Source organism: Loxodonta africana, chromosome 4, assembly GCF_030014295.1.
Source record: "Loxodonta africana isolate mLoxAfr1 chromosome 4, mLoxAfr1.hap2, whole genome shotgun sequence".
NCBI classification, from domain to species: domain Eukaryota; kingdom Metazoa; phylum Chordata; class Mammalia; order Proboscidea; family Elephantidae; genus Loxodonta; species Loxodonta africana.
Window position 1 is genome coordinate 119,886,546 of NC_087345.1, and position 17,005 is coordinate 119,903,550.

The following is a 17,005-nucleotide window of genomic DNA, read 5'->3' on the forward strand; positions in this document are numbered from 1 at the left end:
TTGCTAAACTGAGTTTTCAGAAGAATTCACGATTCTTCAGAAAGAAACTTCTATTTCCTATTTATACCATCAAGCTTTGAAATATGGAAGAGAAAAAAGAGATACACTGCTTTTTTGTTGTTGTTGTTGTTAACCTTTTCTTCAGGTACCAACCAAATGCACCTCACTAACTTTAAAGACAAATTTGTTCATTTTTAATATTTCACTCTTCACATCAGTAACATAATTTGGAGAGAAACATTATATATTTCCTGTCAAAACGATCTTAAGGTATCTTTAAACATGTTTGATTCCATTTTTATATGATCATTATTTATCATTTTTTTCCCCCTTTAAATTGAACTGGCATTATTATATTATTGTCTCACAATAACTCTTTAACAGATACTACTCATAGATACTCCATAACCAGGGGATGTTCTTATATTTAAGGAAGTTGCAAATGGTATGGGAAGCTGACTTTGACTTATGCTTTCTAGGCATATTTTGCTTGTAGGAAAAAATAGTGTTGGTGAGTAAAAGTGTGAAGAGGAAAAGGCTAAATCAATCCCTGGGACTGTGGCAATAAAAGACCTTTTAACTCTTAAACGCTTACTTTAAATGTCATTTCCTCAGGGAAGCCATTCATGATCTCTTAGCTTAGGTTATGTTCCTTGGTTCTGATAAAAGTGACAGCTAGGAACTGACCTGGTACTATTGGCTAGACCTTGGTGTTGCTAGGAGCCGGCCTGAAACTCACAGCTAGGCCTTGGTGTTCTCCACTTGACTATAAACAATTTCAAAGAGCATCAATAACAGACCAGGACACTTTGACTGCAATTGATCAAGACAAAAACAGGACCACTCTGTAATAGTGACTGAGCGCATGACAAGAACATGAATATTGTACAAACACAAAAATGCCATTCTCCAATCTGTCTAACAGTAATGACTATGACTGTTTTACCAGTTATAGCTTAGTCTTGATTTATTCTTCCTGCCTTATAAAACCAAAAAACCAAACTCCTTGCCGTTGCTTCAGTTACTGCCTTGTAGAGATTTATTGACATCCAATCATAGAATTGTCCCTTATTCTTGAGAGTATCCAACCCAGAGGAAAGCCCTACTTACTTAAACCCTCCTCTAAATCATCTAACACATATCCAAGTCTAACAGAAAATCCTTTCTAATACCCTCTTACTGAGGCGCCTCACGATTCTCCATGTTGTGTTCTCCCTCACTGCAATCAGCAAAAACCCCAACTATGTCTTTTCCTGGTGGTCTTTGGCAGAAGACATTGTCACAACCTTGACTTGTCCTTTTGTAACGCTCATGACCTTGAATTATGTCAGGGAAATTTATTAAGTTGTTAACTTGAAGCTTCTCTCTTTTTTGGTTGTGGCTCTTTAGGGCCTCAAATAGAAAACATGCAGAGCATAATCTTCCCCTCTAGACTTACACTGACTTTTGTTTGGGAGATGGTGACCAGTGGTGATAGAGGAGATAGACAGAGGCAAGGCTTGGTTACTGAGCAGTAAAGTTGCCCTATCTGTGAAACAGATACAGGAAAGACTCCTTGCAGCCATAAAAATGTATTTTAATTTTTGGAAAGGAGCGTCTATGAGTCTTTTGAGGAATGAAGATACGTGTACCCATTATAGTTCCTCTGGAGGTTACAGTCAAAACCTCTGTGCAAATCTCAGGGGAACTGAACGTGGAAGAGTAGTTTTGGGAGCCACAATGGGGAGGAGCTCATGCCATTGGTTAGTGCAGAGACAACAGAACCACTTACTTCTGAATGAAGTCCTTATGGACTTGAATAATGGACATTTGGTTGGGAATCACATGGACTAAAACCCATTTGAGAGGAATTATTAAACCCCACATACCCTTGGAATTGCATAAACATTTGTTGAATTGTACTGCTTTCAAAGTAAGAAGCCTTTGGAAATATTTGCACAAATAAAGCATTCTCACGGTACTTTTGGGATTCTTAGGCCTTTAAGTTTGAGTCATTTTTAAGAGTTCCGAGTTAGGCTATTTTCACGAGTCACTGGAAATGCCCGTTTTGAACATCAAAGGGGTGGATTGGAGTGAAATTTAAACCTATGAAGATACTGGCCTTCTACATGTCTTCTATGCTTTCACCCCAGTCCAGCACACAGAGAGAAATTGGTGCTAAATGCCTTAAAAACCTATTTGAGGACCAGTATACATAAATTACACTTTCTGTTCATGTTCCCATTCTTCTCCCAGGGTGGTCACTTTTCTAATGTGATAATCACAGTTATCTGCAATGTTAGCAGTGTCTAACGTGTGCCTAATATTAAACATAAATTAACCTTAATACTTCCATCCCTACGTATTAGCATTAAGACAACTGGCTGAGAAACATTGAGTTGCTTAAGGTCTTCGGTCAGTGACAGAAACAGGGCAGTCTGGCTTCTCCAAAGCTAATGGCACACCATTCAAATACATTGTTGTCAAAGCAGCATCACTACTCAATGTCAATTTCAAGAATTGTTTCCAAATCTGTTCTAAGCATGAAGCAATAAAGGTTAGCTGTTATGTGAAAGAAAACCCTCAGACATTTCAACTGCAACAGAGAGTGGTTACCCCTCTCAACTCATTCTAAGTGTATGGCCTTTTAGAACCATGAAGACTTACCCAGAGGAGTAAGTTCTTAGTCTACTCCGGGGAGCAATAGAGCCCTAGTACACTCAGAAAAGGTTTAAAAGCTCTTGTGAATTTGGCCTTTCTCAATTGTTAGCAGGAATTGCTACATAATTTGCATAACACAGTGCAAAATGAAAATGCAGACCCCTAGTTTTATTAAAAAAAAAAGTGACATTAAATGTCGGCACTTAAATATAAAGCTTTCTCCTTTCTTCTGTGGCTTTTCTCTCAACTTGCCATAGTGTTTTTAACTTCATTCCAAGAAAATAAAAAATTTAAATTATGATAATGAATTTTACCATTTATCTTTATATTATGCCATATAAATTTTCTCTTACTGCAAATGTAAGAACATTTAACTCATATGCAATATCACTGAAATTATACAATTCTTGCTTCATAACTTGTACATGCATAAGTATTTTGTTCTTATAAGAACCATTGAAACACTGAACAAAACTAACTCAACTGTACTGTTTTGATTTTACTTATTGATATGTACACATTCTATCAACACTCTCTACCTTCAGCTTATGGATGAGTAAGGAAAGACTGAAAGGAAAAGGAATTATGGGCCGTCCTATCTTTTCCTTCCTTCTAAGTCATCATTTTCAGCAAACATGGTTGACTAATATAGGAAAGTAACATAAGCAAGAAAAGATATGAAAGGATTCCTTGGTTGGTCATGCTTCTTAGGATGCCAATTCCTTTCTGTCTGCATTTGAAGCAAATTATTGTTTACTCAGTCACAGACTTATACTTACACCGTAGTCTCTTAGAGTCTCACTAAACTCTTACACATTGTGGGTCCACTGAAATTCTGCACTCATAAAAAAAAAAAAATACTGTATGTGAATGGACTGGCAAGAAAGGTCGATGCTCATATTTCTCATAACTCCTCTGCTCACATTTTCCCATCACATCTCATTTACAAAACATATGTTCAAAGATAAAATCATTAAGAATTTCAAAGGAAAGAAACTTCTTCAATAAATCAAAAGTTCTGAAGGCCAGAGTAGCAGGGACTGGGGTCTGGGGACCGTGGTTTCAGGGGACATCTAGGTCAATTGGCATAACAAAATGTATTAAGAAAACGGTCTGCATTCCACTTTGGTGAGAGGCATCTGGGGTCTTAAAGGCTAGCAAGCAGCCATCTAAGATGCCTAAATTGGTCTCAACCCACCTGGAGCAAAGAAGAATGAAGAACACCAAAGATACAAGGTAAATATGAGTGCAAGAGACGAAAGGGCCACATAAACAAGAGACTCCATCAGCCTGAGACCCAAAGAACTAGATGGTGCCCGGCTACCACCGATCACTGCCCTGACAGGGAAAACAATAGAGAATCCCTGATAGAGCAGGAGAACTGTGGGATGCAGATCTTAAACTCTCATAAAAAGACCAGGCTTAATGGTCTGACTGAGACCAAAGGGACCCTGATGGTCATGGACCCTGGACCCTTTGATAGCCCAAGATTGGAACCATTCCCAAAAACAACTCTATGGAAGGGATTGGCCTGGGCTATAAGTAGACAATGATGTTGGTGAGGAATGAACTTCGTGGCTCAAGTAGACACATGAGACTATGCAGGTGACTCCTGTCTGGTGGTGGGATGCGAAGGAAGAGGGGTACAGGAGCTGGTTGAACGGACACGGCGAGTACAGGGTGGAGAGGAGGAATGTGCTGTCTCATTAAGAGGAGAGCAGCTGGGAGTACACGGCGGGGTGTGTATGGCTTTTTGTATGAGAGACTGACTTGATTTGTAAACTTTCACTTAAAGATTTGAGCAATAAATAAAAAAGAATTTCAAGACAGTGACAACAGAGCATTAAAGTAAGAGCAGGTCCCTTCTGAGCATAGAGTGCTGTGCTACCGCATACTTTGCACACCTGCGAAGCTGGCCTTGATTGGTAAGTACATTTTAATATATAGTGATAGTCCTTCACAATCAGAGCAGGTTAAGATCTATGGGTCCTCACTATACTCAGTTCAGCACTTGGTGATATACTGAAAGCAAGCCTCAGACCAAAGTCTACTCTCATACAATTAACTGGGAGGCTCAGAAAGAGTACTCTAACCTGTTCTCATAAAATCAGTATAGTCCCACTAACTATAAAGCCACAGTAATCAGTACAGCTTGATGTTGGGGGAAAGATAAACATATAGATTGATGGACCAGAATAGAGTTTCCAGAAATAAACCAACACACATTTGCTGAATTAATTTTTTTTATGTGAAAATATACACAACAAAACATATAGTCATTCCACAGTTTTTACACATATATTGGTGAATTAATTTTTGACAAAGGAGCTCATCCAGTTCAATGAGGAAATAAGAGTCTCTTCAACAAAAGGTTCTGGATCAGCTAGATATCTATGTAGGAAAAAAAACCAATGAACCTTGTCCCTTACCTCATACCATACACAAAAACTAACTCAAAATGAATTTAGACTTAAATGTAAAACTTAAAACTATGAAACTTCTGGAACAAAACAGAATATCTTTGTAAACTTGGGGTAAGCAAATGATTCTCAGGACATTAAAGCATGCATAAAAGAAAATGGTAAGTTGGCCTTCATCAAAATAAAAAAGTAAAAACTTTTTCTCTTTGAAATATCCCATTATGAAAATGAAAAGGCAAGCTACAAAACGGGAGAAATTATTTTTGCCATATATATCAGAGAAAGCAAGCACTTGTATCCAGACTATATAAATAATAACACCAATTCAATAAGAAGATGATTCAGTAAGAAAATGGGCAAAATATTCGGACAGGGATTTCCTGGAAGAAAATACAGGCATGGCCAATAAGCATATGAAAAGACGTTCACCACCATTAGCCATCAAGGAAATTCAAATTAAACCACAAATGAGTTACTATTATATATCTATTAGAATTGCTAAAATAAAAAACTGACCACACCAAATGTTGGTGAGGAAGTAGAAAATTGGAAATCTTATACATTGCTGGTTGGAATATAAAATGGTATCACTTATGAGTCGGAATCGACTCGACGGCACTGGGTTTGGTTTGGTTATCACTTTAGGAGTCCCTGGGTATTGCAAATGGTTAACACACTTGGCTGCTAACTGAAAGGTTGGAGGTTTGAGTCCACCCAGTAGCTCCCGAGAAAAAAGGCCTGGAGATCTACTTCTGAAAAATCAGCTACTGAAAACGCTATGGAGCACAGTTCTACTCTGATACACATGGGGTCACCACGAATGGTAACCAATTGGACACTAACTGAGAAAACAATGGGAAACAAACAATAAGAACAAACAAGCCAAAAAATCAAACAACTACTTTGGAAAACAGTCTGGCATTTTTCTTATAAACAGACACCTACCATAAGACACAGCCATGCACTTCTAGATATTTACCCAAGGGAAACAAAAGCACATATCTATACAAAAACTTTATATGATTGTTCATAGCTTTGTTTATAATAGCCCCAAGCTGGAAGCAACCCAAATGTCTATTAACAGGTGAATGGATAAAGAAAGTGTGTTATTTCTGTACAATGGAATTCTGATGAAATAGATCTGGCATGCTACTTGGACACTGAAATTTTTAAAAGCTCTTGAAGTTATTCTAGTGCAGTGGTCACAAAGTGTAGTCCCAGATAGTGACAATAGCATTACCTGGGGACTTTATAGCAATGCAAATTCTCGGACTCCACTGGCATCCTCCTGAATCAGAAACTCAGCAGGTGGGGTCAAGCAGTCTGCATTTTAACGGCTCCCTCAGGTTATTCAGATGCACACTTGAATCTGAAAACCACTCAGTGTTGGGCGAAAGGTGCTCAAGGTTGAGAACCACTGATCTAGATGGCCAGTCCTCTTACACTTGGGTTGTGTACCTGATTTGGCTTTCTAGAAACTAAGCCTTGTTCTTGAGTCTTCTCTCTATGCTTGGCCCTGGTTTAGAATTTACTCTGCATTCAAGGTGTCTACATGTCTGTGGCATATTGTACTGACAGCCTGGCCAAGATCTTCTGTTGAAATATAACAGCATCTCACGTCTGGGCTGAGTCCCTGGTTCAGACTCCCCTGATCTACACAAAACTACCTAGAGAAAGTAAAGTCTCTTTTCTGGTACTTTTTAGGCTCCTTTTGGGAAAGGACCACTTCTCATTTTTCTTTAAATTGTCCATGGTGGTTTTTATACAGCCAATGTCCAATATTTGTTCAACAAGTAATACTTTTTTTTTTTTTTTTCAGGCAGAAAGCAGTGTTTTTTTGGGGGAGAGGAATGGGAAAGATTAAAAAAAAAAAAAAAAGAAAAAAACCAAACCCATTGCCACCGAGTTGATTCCGACTCGTAGTGACCTTATAGGACAGAATAGAACGACCCCATTTTTTTTTTTCTTTTTTTAATAGGGTTTCAAGGAGTGGCTAGTGGATTCAAATTTTTGGTGAGCAGACAAGTTCTTAACCACTGTACCACAGGAACAATTCTGCTTTTACAACATCTGGGAATCTGAAATCTTGTGCAAATGATGGATGCTAAGAATGCCCTGCTATTTATTTTACATGGTTGTGATCAATCCTAAATCTGTATCTCCAGTTTAGCCCTCTTCCCAGCATATTCTTTCCCTCCCAACCTTCTAGGTTCTCTAATATCTACTCATTTTTAGGATTTTGCTGATAAGAAAGAGTTAAGACATTAAGACTAATAGGCAGGTAATCTGGTAAATATTCATTCCTTTGCTTCTTCATTTTTCTACTTCATCCTTGCTAGACTGATCATTCTTAGAGTCAACATGGAGTAATACACTTTCTTAAACATCTAACTATAAAATTAACATAACTATCACATGCATAAGTCAAAACAAACAGGCTACTAGTAGATCCTGAGAATATGTATTTAAAGTGGGAAAAGTGGAAAAGGAAGAGGTTTATTTGTTGGTTTTGATGGTATAATGTTAATATAACTAGAATTCTATAGTGAGCATATCAATCACTTCAAAACATAGTGACTTGAAACACATCCACACTGCTGCAATTTGGGCTGTATTTAACCCAGTGGTTCTTCTGTTGGTTTCATGGGATAACTCATACTGCTACAGTTCTTTTGTTTTGTTCTGTCTCATGTTAGCCACTAACTGCATTTGATTATTTAAATTTAATTGCGATTAAATAAAATTTAAAATTGAGTTCCATAGTCAGAGTAGCCACATTTCATGTGCTCCATAGCTACCTATGGCTAGTGACTACCATATTGTATAGGGTAGATATAGATCATTTCTATCATTGCAGAAAATTCCGTTGGAGAGCATTATCTAGAGGATTGACCGGGGCTGGATATTCCAAGATGGCTTTAGTCACATGACTGGAGCCTTAGCTTAGATGGCTGAAACATACAGGCCAGATGATCTTTCTTCCTGGGCTTCTTCACAGGATGGTGGAACCATTCCAAGAGAGCAAGAACAGAAAGTGCAAGGTATCTTGTGGACTGAGCTAGAAATCACATAATGTCACTTTTACCTCATTCTGTTGGTTAAAGCAATGACAAGGTCTGCTCAGATTCAAGCAGTGGGGGATAAGATTTCACCTGTTGATGGGAGTAGCTGTAAAAAAAAATTGTTGCCGTGTTTAATCTCCCAGAATGGGTGACAGCGATAAAATGTAAAAGGTTCACTCTATCAAGAATAATTGTTGGCAGAATTAATATTTAAATATTAAATAATACTATTTAATGTTCGGTTAAATATAGATTTGGAGGAAACTAAATTTCTATGTTTAGCAGAAAATTTATGCATTTGTTCAAAAAAATTTACATTGTGAGTAAATATTATGTGCCGGGCTTTATTCTAGGAGCTAAGGATAAAGTGGCAAACAAACCAAAAATATTCCTGCCCTCATGAAACTCACATTCTATTGCTGAGATAGAAAACAAAGTAACAAATATATAAATAAAATAATTTTAGATAGTTATAAGGTGGTAGCCTGGAAGGTGCTTTTTTGGAAAATAAGGTCAAGAATTGTGAGAAATTCCTTGTTGCTGTTGTTAGGTGCCACTGAGTTGGTTCCAACCCTGTATACAACAGAGTGAAACACTGCCAGATCCTGTGCCATCTTCACAATCCTTGCTATGCTTGAGCCCATCATTGCAGCCACTGTGTCAATCCATCTCATTAAGGGTCTTCCTCTCCTTATCGCTGACCCTCTACTTTGCCAAGCATGATGTCCTTCTCTTGAATACATGGTCCCGCCTGATAACATGTCCCCCCTGATAACATGTACTGGTCCCTCCTGATAACATGTCCAAAGTACATAAGATGAAGTCTTACCATCCTTGCTTCTAAGAAGCATTCTGGCTGTACTTCTTCCAAGACAGATTTGTTCGTCCTTCTGGCAGTTCATGATATATTCAATAGTCTTTGCCAACATCATAATTCAAAGGCATCAATTATTCTTTTGTTTTCCTTATTCATTGTCCAGCTTTCGCATGCGTATGAAGCAATTGAAAATACCATGGCTTGGGTCAGGGGCATCTTAGTCCTCAAAGTGACATCTTTGCCTTTTAACATTTGAAAGAGGTCTTTTGCAGCAGCTTTGTCAAGAAATTCCTTAGCTTCTCTGGATAAGGCATAATTATATTAATTTCTTGATTAAATTCAACATCTATGGCTTATATTTAGTCAAAATGTGCTTGGAGTTAAAACATATTTTTAAAGATTGGTTCCAAAGATATTTAAATCCAAGTGTTCCTATATGCTTTTCTTTATAATAGACTTTGTTTATCATTTGTATTTTTCATAACTGTGTTATGCAGTCTCTAAGATGTCCTCCAAAAATCTATACTTATTGGTACTCACAGCCTTGTGTTATCCCCTCTCCTTGACCAACTTGCTTCCAACCAATAGAATACAGCAACTTTTAGGGGATGTCACTTCTGTGATTGGATTACAAAAGATTGTGACTTTCATCTTGCTAGCAGACTCTCTATTGCTCTCTCGGTTTGCAGAGTTGGATTAAGCAAGCTGTCCTGTTAAAGTGGCCAACATAGCGAGGATCTCAGGGCAGCTTCCATTCAACAGCTGGACAGGAACTGAGGCCCTTAATCAAATAGTGTACAAGACACTGGATACTTCAAACTACCACTGAATGAAAATGGCAGTGGATCCTTCCCCAGTTGAGGTTTCAGATGAGACTTTGGGCTGTTGCCTTGATTGCAGCTTTGTGAGAGACAGTGAATCTGTCTTCTGACCCATATAAACTGTGAAATAACGAATGTATATTTTTTAAGCTACTGAATTGTGGAGTAATTTGTTACATGGCGATAGATAACTAATATAGCCAATCTTTTTCTTTGTGGGGAGAAAAGGAACTGTAGATGTTACGAGATTTCTCTAGTCTTTTATTCATTTTTTTCACCTCCTGCTAATCATGTGGAGCCCTGGTGGCACAGTGGTTAAGAGCTGGCCTGCTAACCAAAAGGTCAGTAGTTTGAATTCACCAGCCTCTCCTTGGAAATCTATGGGGCAGCTCTACTGTGTACTATAGGTTTGCTATGTGTCACAATCAACTCGATGGCAATGGGTTTGGTTTATTAATCATCTAACCCTAGTATTCCAAGAATTCTATAAAGGGTCCACATGAAAAAAGTGTATCTTGGTGTAAGGTCTGCTTAAGATATTTTCACGTAACAACATACTATGTTCTTTCACATAACAACACTAGGTCTCTTTTTGGGGAAGGGCATACTTATATTTCCATTTTAACAGGCTATATACTGTTCTAAATAAGAAATTTAAAGTTATGATATATGTATTTTTTATATACTGTTCTAAACAAGAAATTTAAAGTTATGATATAAGAATTACTTATAACTGAACAGAGTATTTTTGTTTTTAAAAGGATTTCCTTGTTTCTGTAGGAGTCCCTTTTTAAAATACTTTTTAAGGGGAAGTATATGAATCAATCTAACTGTTAAAAACATGAATAAATTCCATTCCTTCTCAAGTCTGTCTTAATAACTCTTCAACCTGATTTCTAGGATTTCTCCACTTCAGTGGAATCAATCTGCTTTTTAATTCTCTTATATGTACCATATTGGCAAATATTTCTATAATTCATGTCATCCTCTAGTTATGCACCAATCTGTACACAATTTAACCTTCACAGCTCACCTCTTCTGAAAGCCATCCTGGATTATCCTCCCTTGAGCCAGGTATTTTCTGTCGGGCCCTCCAGACCTACTCTCCACCCTTCTTCACATTGTTCTTTGCCCAGAAACTAAGCCTAAAAGGAGCACATCAAAGGACTTTTGTGCTCTCAGACTTCCTACTGGGCTAGGCCACAGGGAGAAGCCCAGCAGATCAGAGGGATGGAAAAGAAAGTGTTCAGGGTATCTACTCCGTGGGTTCCCTCCCAGTGAGTCGCCTGGGGGTAACTGTGTCCCTTGATGTGACTTGCTTCCCTTCTGGGTACTGGTCAACTAGGAAGAGTCAGAAAAGAAAATGTCAAGGAATGAAAACAAATCTGTTTTTCTTTTATATTCATGAATAGTGATGAGTAATGAGAGTAGAATTCAGCTCTCAACATATGGGATGTTAAAGTATATTAAATGGTACAAGTTTTGTTTTTTTTAAATCTTTTTAACATGGTTGTTTTACTCGAATTTTCTCTTATTCAAGTTATTTGATTTTAATTCCAAACTCCATATGACACTTATATAATCAGAGACAACACATTAAATGATCTAGTGAGAAATGAGAGAGCTAACACATAACATAATGAATAAAAAAATAAAGAAACAATCAATCAAAAGCCTAACCTTTAAATCAAGAAAGATTTTGGATAGATGAGCCATGAAGACTGAGCCTAGGGGTTTAGGAACAGGTTGTGGAAGAGATAATAAAAGAGGTGCTTAGAGTTAAGTTAGAATGAGGAGACAGCTGTATTTTTTCATTAAAAAGGAATTACAACAAAAAAGTTTTCTGCAATAATGTATGCTAATTAGGTAAAACTGGGAAATGTCAAAAACTATGAAGTTATAAGTCATAATAATTCATAAAATAAAAAAAATCTTCTAAAATTCAGGTTTACCTTATTGTAATTTTGAAAAAAAAAATCAAATCTCCCTTTACTCAACATTTTTACAGAGCATTGACATCTAATAGAATTGTCTGCAGTAAAAGAATTGTTTTTTATCTACTATCCAATACAGTAGCCACTAACCATTGGTGGCTTTTGAGCATTTGCAATGTGGCTAGTGCAACTGAGGAACTGAATTTTTAATTTTAATTAATGAATGGTAGTTGGAGCCTACAAAAAAACCCCTAACCTGTTGTCATCGAGTCAATTCAGATTCATATTGACCCTAGAGGACAGAGTAGAACTACCTAAAAGGTTTCCAAAGAGCAGCTGGTGGATTTGAACTTGTGACCTTTTGGTTAGCACCTGAACTCTTAACCACTATAATACCAGGATTCCATGCCTGCTGTAGTGGAGGGTATAGCACTGGAATGCTGGTCTCCCATCTGCTCTTCTCAGTTCCAGGCTCTCCTCCTTATGCTGACTCATTCATAATCAATTATTCCACAAAGATGCCATGACCATATTTTATTTTTCTGGTATGCATCTATTTCTTCCCTGCTCTCCTTACTCTATTCTGGATCCAGCTCAACAAGAAAATACAGTATTTTATTTACATAGCTTTTAGCAGTTTACAAAATGCTTTTGTGTACATTATTTAGCTTGATCCTCAGAATAAACTTAACCAGGAAATATGTTTCCTCAAGTGATTTTCTCAAGTGAAATCTTCCTGATTCTATCAAATAAAGGAGCTCACTTGAAAGAATGGTTGACTGATGATACAAACACCAGTGATGCCAGATATTGGTGAGAAAACTTTACTTAAAATTGTTCAGTGTCATAATGTGAATACTGAATTGGGTATCGGAGACCAGTGTCTGCCACTGATGAAGATAATGATAACAATAATAATAAAGATAATAACAAAGGTAAAAAGATATCTATTATATCTTACCGTATTTCATACTTAACATATTCCAGGTCTGTGCTAAGTGCATACATGCTAATTTAACTCTCATAGCAATCCAGTGAGGTTTTGCAGATGAAGACACTGAAGATTAAAGAAGTTTAGTAATGTATTCAAGGTAATATATTGTATTGGTCCCCTTACTTCTCATGACCTATTTATTTCTTTTTAAAATTGAGGCTGTTGAGCTGGGTAATATCTAAGTTTACTTTCAACTTTCAGTAACAGAGATAACTGAAATGTCTAAAGCAGTAATTTGATTTTGGCTGTGTGCAGTGTCTTAACTTCTTTGAGATTTCATTTTCTTTTTAAAATGGAGACAATATTGCTTATTTTGCAGAGTTTTGTGAGGTTTAAATTTAAATCATGTAATAAAGGTAAAGCACTAGCACAGTGCTTTTTACGTATTAGATCTTCAACAAATGTTAGCTCCTTTTTCCTTTCTCATTTACAGCAACTAGTAAACAAGGAAGTTGATTTAAAAAGAAATTTTGGCAAAATAAAAAAAAAAAAGCCTCAAAGATTTAAAACAAAATAAGCCAACCTCTAGCCTCTAGAGAAATTAGTTCACTAAGATTAAGCTCTGAAAACAATGTATTTAGGATTACCCAATACCAGGAGCAGCAACTCAGGATAGCTGAGTGAGAGCAGATAGATGGAGACAATCTTCTTGACTTCAGCCTAACCATGATGGTTCAGGGGTAGAATTCTCTCCTTCCATGCAGAGACCCAGGTTTCATTCCTGGCCAGCACACTTCAAGTGCAGCCACCAGTCCTCTGTCAGTGAAGGCTTGCATGTTGCCTTGATGCTGGACAGCCTTCAGTGAAGCTTCCAAACAAAGACAGACTAGGAAGAAAGGCCTAGTGATCTACTTCCAAAAATCAGCAAGTGAAAGCCTGGTTAAGTCTTTCTTTCCATCATTCATGGGGTTGTAGGCAGACTCAATGGCAGCTAACAGCAAGAGTGCCTACCAGTCTATAACAGTTGTTAGGAGTTGATGACCTGTAAACCTAAACCCATTTGAAAGAAATCTCCCACCAAGAATTTAATGAAGACATTATGCTATCATATCTCTGGTAAAAAATCTACTTAGAGATTTGTGTGTCCCATCCAAGATATCACATTACATTTAATCCTCCCGTCTACTTGAAGTATTCCTTCCTTCTTTCAAAGTTTAGAAGTTGATCATGGTGACCCCCCCAGCCATGAGGCCTTATTTTTTTTATCACATTCAAACATTTTTACTATCATTCTCAGCTTGAGACCAGTGTTTCTGGTTGCACCTCCTCCTCTCCCTCCATTATGCCTGTTGAGAGTAGACTCTGCCTGGTGACATAGCCTACATAATGGTTGAGAGCAGACATTTTTATTTTTAGCTCTACCACTTTTTCTGCTTTTTGCTAAGGAATTGTGCTTAAAACTCTGAAACCTGCCTCCCAGGGAATAAAATACACTTTTAATTTTAGAAGTTTTGGACTTACAGAAAATGTGCAAAGATAGTATGTTGTTATGTGCCATCAAGTCCATTTTGACTCATAGTGATCATATAGGATCCTATAGGAGTAGAACCAACATGGAGGGTTTTCTAGGCCATAACCTTCACGGGAGCAAACCTCCAGGTCTTTTCTCCCATGGAGCTGCTGGGTGGGTTGAAACTTTTGACCTTTTCGTTAGCAGCCGAGGCTTAACCATTGCGACACCAGGGCTCCTTAAAGATAGTATAGAGATTTCAAATTCCACACATCCAGTTTCCACTCTCCTTAACATCTTATATTAGTATGGTACATTTGTTAGACTTGATGAACCAATATTGACATATTATTAACTAAAGTCAATACTCTCCATATGTCTGTTTGTCACACTGTGGTGACTTTCATGTTGTTGCGATATTGGAAGCTATGCCACCAGTATTTCAAATATCAGCAAGGTAACCCATGGTGGACAGGTTTCAGTAGAGCTTCCAGACTAAGACAGACTAGGCATAAGTGCCTGAAAGTCTACTTCTGAAAAAAATTGGCCAGTGAAAACCTTATGAATAGCAGTGGAACATTGTTGAGTATAGCACCAGAAGATAAGCCCTCAGGTTGGAAGGAATTCAAAATACGACTAGGGAAGAGTTGCCTCCTCAAAATAGAATCAATCTTAATGACGTGGATGTGGTCAAGCTTTGGAGACTTTCATTTGCTTAGGTGGCACAACTCAAAATGAGATGAGACAGCTGCAAACATCCACTAATAATTGGAACATGGAATGTACAAAGTATGAATTTAGGGAAACTGGAAGGCCTAAAAAATGAAAGGATTAGCTAGTAGGTAAGAACTACTTTAGGTGAAGGAAAGACAGCACACAATACAGGGGAGGGCAGCACAATCGGACTAAACCAAAAGCAAAGAAGTTTCCTGAATAAACAATGCTTCGAAGGCCAGCGTAGCAGGGGCAGGGGTCTGGTGATCATGGTTTCAGGAGACATCTAAGTCAATTGGCATGATAAAATCTATTAAGAAAACATTCTGCATCCCACTTTGGAAAGTGGCGTCTGGGGTCTTAAACGCTAGCAAGCAGCCATTAAGATGCATCAGTTGGTCTCAACACACCTGGTTCAAAGAAGAACGAAGAACACCAAGGACACAAGGCGATTAAGAGCCCGAGACACAGAAAGGGCCAAATGAACCAGAGACTACATCATCCTGAGACAAGAAGAACTAGATGATGCCTGGCTACAACCAATGACTGCCCTGACAGGGGACACAAGAGAGAACCCCTGAGGGAGCAGGAGAACAGTGGGATGCATACCCTAAATTCTAAGACCAGACTTAATGATCTGAGACTAGAAGGACCCCGGTGGTCATGACCCCCAGACCTTCTGTTGGCCCAGGATAGGAACCATTCCCAAAGCCAACTTTTCAGACATGGATTGGACTGGACAATGGGTTGGAGAGGGATGCTGGTGAGGAATGTGCTTCTTGGATCAGGTGGACACTTGAGTCTATGTTGCCATCTCCTGCCTGGAGGGGAGACGAGAGGGTGGAGGGGATTAGAAGCTGGCAAAATGGACATGAAAAGAGAGAGTGGAGGGAGAAAGCGCGCTGTCTCATTAGGGGGAGAGTAATTGGGAGTGCGTAGCAAGTTGTATATGGGTTTTTGTGTGAGAGACTGACTTGATTTGTAAACTTTCACTTAAAGCACAATAAAAATTATTTAAAAAAAAAATGAAAGGGACCTCATGAAGATTGATATCCTAGGCATTGTTGTTGTTAGGTGCTGTCAAGTAGGTTCTGACTCATAGCGACCCTGTGTACAAAAGAACAAAACACTGCCCGGTCCTGCACCATCTTTACAATCGTTGTTACGCTTCAGCCCATTTTTGCAGCCACTGTGTCAATCTGTCTTGTTCAGGGTCTTCTTCTTTTTCGCTGACCTTCTATTTTACCAAACACGCTGTCCTTCTCTAGGGACTGAACCCTCCTGAAAACATGTCCAAAGTATGTGAGACATAGTCTCACTGTCCTTGGTTTTAAGGGGCATTCTGGTTGTACTTCTTACAAGACAGATTTGTTCGTTCTTTCAGCAGTCCATGGTATATTCAAAGGCGTCAATTCTTCTTCAGTCTCCCCTATTCATTGTCTAGTTTTCACATGCATATGAGGTGATTTGAAAACCCCATGGCTTGGGTTAGGTACACCTTAGTCCTCAAGGTGACATCTTTGTTTTTTAACACTTTAAAGAGATCTCTTGCAGCCAATTTGCCCAACGCAATGCATCTTTTGATTTCTTGACTGCTGCCTCCATGCCTGTTGATTGTGGATCCAAGTAAAATGAAATCCTTGACAACCTCATTTTTTTCCTCCCCTCATCATGATGTTGTTTATTGGTCCAGTTGCGAGGATTTTTATTTTCTTTATGTTGAGGTGTAATCCACACTGAAGATTGTGGTCTTTGATCTTCATCAGTAAGTGCTTCAATTCCTCTTCACTTTCAGCAAGCAAGCTTGTGTCATCTGCATAACTCAGGTTGTTAATGAGTCTTCTTCCAATCCTGATTCCCTATTCTTCATATAGTCCCATTTCTCGGATTATTTGCTCAGCATACAGATTGGATAGGTATGGTGAAAGGATACAACACTACACACACCTTTCCTGACTTTAAACCATGGAGTGTTCCCTTGTTCTGTTTGAACCACTGCCTCTTGATCCATGTACAGATTCCTCATGTGCACAATTCAGTGATTTGGAGTTCCCATATTCCGCAATGTTATCCACCATTTGTTATGATCCACACAGTTGAAGGCTTTAGCATAGTCAGTAAAACACAGGTAGACAACTTTCTGGTATTCTCAG